This window comes from Thunnus thynnus, chromosome 1 (assembly GCF_963924715.1).
Source record: "Thunnus thynnus chromosome 1, fThuThy2.1, whole genome shotgun sequence".
NCBI lineage: Eukaryota > Metazoa > Chordata > Actinopteri > Scombriformes > Scombridae > Thunnus > Thunnus thynnus.
The window spans coordinates 14996761-14999302 of record NC_089517.1 but is presented as its reverse complement, the minus strand read 5'-3'; the positions used below and the strand labels follow the sequence as shown (position 1 = coordinate 14999302).

General features: G+C 44.1%; 1 long non-coding RNA gene across 1 annotated transcript; it reads left to right on the top strand.

The window, feature by feature from the left end:
- Positions 1 to 597: 597 nt before the first annotated feature.
- Positions 598 to 2202, top strand: LOC137189371 (uncharacterized). The gene is made up of 3 exons (XR_010929624.1): positions 598 to 736; positions 812 to 1045; positions 1126 to 2202. It is a non-coding gene; the product is annotated as an uncharacterized lncRNA (long non-coding RNA).
- The last annotated feature ends 340 nt before the right edge of the window (positions 2203 to 2542 follow it).

The following is a 2542-nucleotide window of genomic DNA, read 5'->3' as shown; positions in this document are numbered from 1 at the left end:
AACCAATGTCAATTTATTTTAGCCAGTGGTGGTGTATGCTTGCAGTTTTGACAGTAAAGCTACTGCTGCTATGGTTCAAGCCCTTTCACACCAGTGGGCTGACTTTTCTCTCTCAGGTCAAGTTGACTCTATCAAATCTGTGTTAACATAACAAGTGTTTATTCCAATAAGAGCTGCTTTATTCAAATCAGATGGTAAAATACACTCCTATTTTAAAGTTAGCAGCCACTCACCAGCTAGCTGGCCTCTTGTAACCCTCATACTTGGAAAAAAAAAGTCTAATTGGGCCGCATCCACTTGTTCAAGAGGCAGGAGCAGATCACATTTAAGGAAGACTTCATTGATTTTCAAGTTGATTCCTGTGGTTCTAATGTGGGAAGTATCTATATATGAATGACATAAAACTTTCCTGTTGTGGTAGGACGGCACAGCTCGTCTCCACTTATGTTGTTTGTGTGTGTATTGGACCAGTGTGAGTGGCAGTGTAGGCTCCCTCCTTTGCTCCCCGCCCATTGAATGCTGCTGGGCTGGGAGCAATCATTCTATTCCACCTTGATTACTGGGCGGTGCCGTGCGAAGCTATATCTGGGGGAGGGCTACGCATCTCAGATGTGCGTCCTTCCTCTTCCTGGAGCCTGATTTTCACGTCGGCAGTGTGGTTTGGCGTAGCTGTGTCGGATCCACGTGGCTGTCTTGAGATGCTGGTTGTCGAATTTCCTCCGTTCACTTTTGTCAGGTATGTTCTGACGCTATCGCTGTATATCTGGACCATATTAGTGGTGTGTCTGATGCGCTTTCTGCTTTCTAGCAGAGTCGGCCTGTATTCTGGCTGGAGGTTAAGAGTTGGGAGTGTGTGGCCTTGGAGCCGTGTGTAATAATTCACGTGCTGCGTTGGATTCCTGAAGTAGGCTGGCTGGTTTCTGTCTGGCGTTTTTATGCGCTTTTGTTTGGCTGCACATGACGTGACTCTGGTCTCTGATTATTAAGCTGCATCCCTTTGCGGCGACCTCCCCTGTTTCCTGGGAAGCTGCGCCTTCACTGACTGGTATGTATGTGTGACTTTGCTTGTTTTAATCCATCTAATCGTAATTTGGTGTAGTAATTTTAGTCTGTTGCATATCACAGCAGGTGGCTCAACCTCTGAAGCAGGCCTCTGCGCTCCAGCTACTGCTGTTCTGACTGTGGGTTCGCCTCGGCAAGCTCACTGCTCGTCTGCATTTGTTTTCACTGCTATTGTTTCTTTTGGTTTTTTTTTGGCTTTTAAACGCATTGTTGTGTGTGTGTGTGTGTGTGTGTGTGTGTGTGTGTGTGTGTGTGTGTGTGTGTGTGTGTGTGTGTGTGTGTGTGTGTGTGTGTGCGTGTGCGTGCTCGCTGCCTTGCACGCCTGGAGTAGATTCCGCTGGACGAGATTTGAGTGTTGGTAGCACCGCATGTGGTGCTGTCTCTGTAGAGGAAATTAACGTAGTGTAGGATTTAAAGCTGCACCAGGAAAACTGATCCTCACCAGCTAACCTATCAATCTTTGGTTAATTATTGTTTTTTTGTATTGTAATTAGATATTCATTGTTATTATTTATAGATTTTGTGATCATTCATCGTTATTTTCTGTAGATTTTGTGTTTAGTTATTTAGTTATTTTTTTGTAGATTTTGTTTTTCTTTTTCTTTTTTTCTTTTTTGGTTCATTGGGTTAACTGTGTGCATGTGAGTGTGTGTGTGAGTGGTACTTAAACCACAGTTAACCTTGGTGGTGACCTTCTGGGCCCAGCGTAGTGTGGTGTTGGGGCAGTTTTTTTTTATTACATTTTGTGCCCCTTTGCCTTGACTAACAGTTTGCCTCTTTTCTTAGGACAGGAGCATGACTGACTGATCCCTGCGGTGGCGGTCCCTCACTTCCTGTACAGTAGTGCACTTGGGTGTCAGTCAACGATGTGTGCTTTTCACGTGTGGTGTGTAGCATCAGGACCCTTCCTGATGCTACACAGTTAGTCAGATAGTCATCTCCGCCTGGTGAGCCCCCAGCCCTGTGCCTAGTGTCTGCACTTTATCAGCAAACTTAAGCAAACCATTAAGGGTCCCCTTAAGGATTGTGCAATATTTTGACACGTATTATATTATTATTCATTTGCATCATCACCAAGAGATTTTAGTCAAGGTTTGAAATTTTAAAGTGTTGTTAATAAACTTTTTTTTGTATAATTTTTTTTGTAATCACGTCAGTCTCTTGTGTCGTTCGTAGATATGTGACCTTTTTGTCAGTATTAGAGTGGTGGTCCCCTCTAATAGAATTCCTGGGGGTGAAATTCCCCTAGGTGGCGTTGTCAGACACTTGTTAACTAACAAAAGTAAATCTAACCCTCCTAGTCTTGCCACGCTGTCTTTCATGTGTTAAAATATCCCTCTTCATCCAGCTGCAAAAGTCTTTGAAGATCTGCCTTGGTTTACAACTACTTATCTTCATTTTATGTTGTGGTGCCTTCAAGGACTGTCAAAGGGAGGGGGGCAGGTCTCCCAAAACACCGGCATGTTGCTTTCCTGCTAGT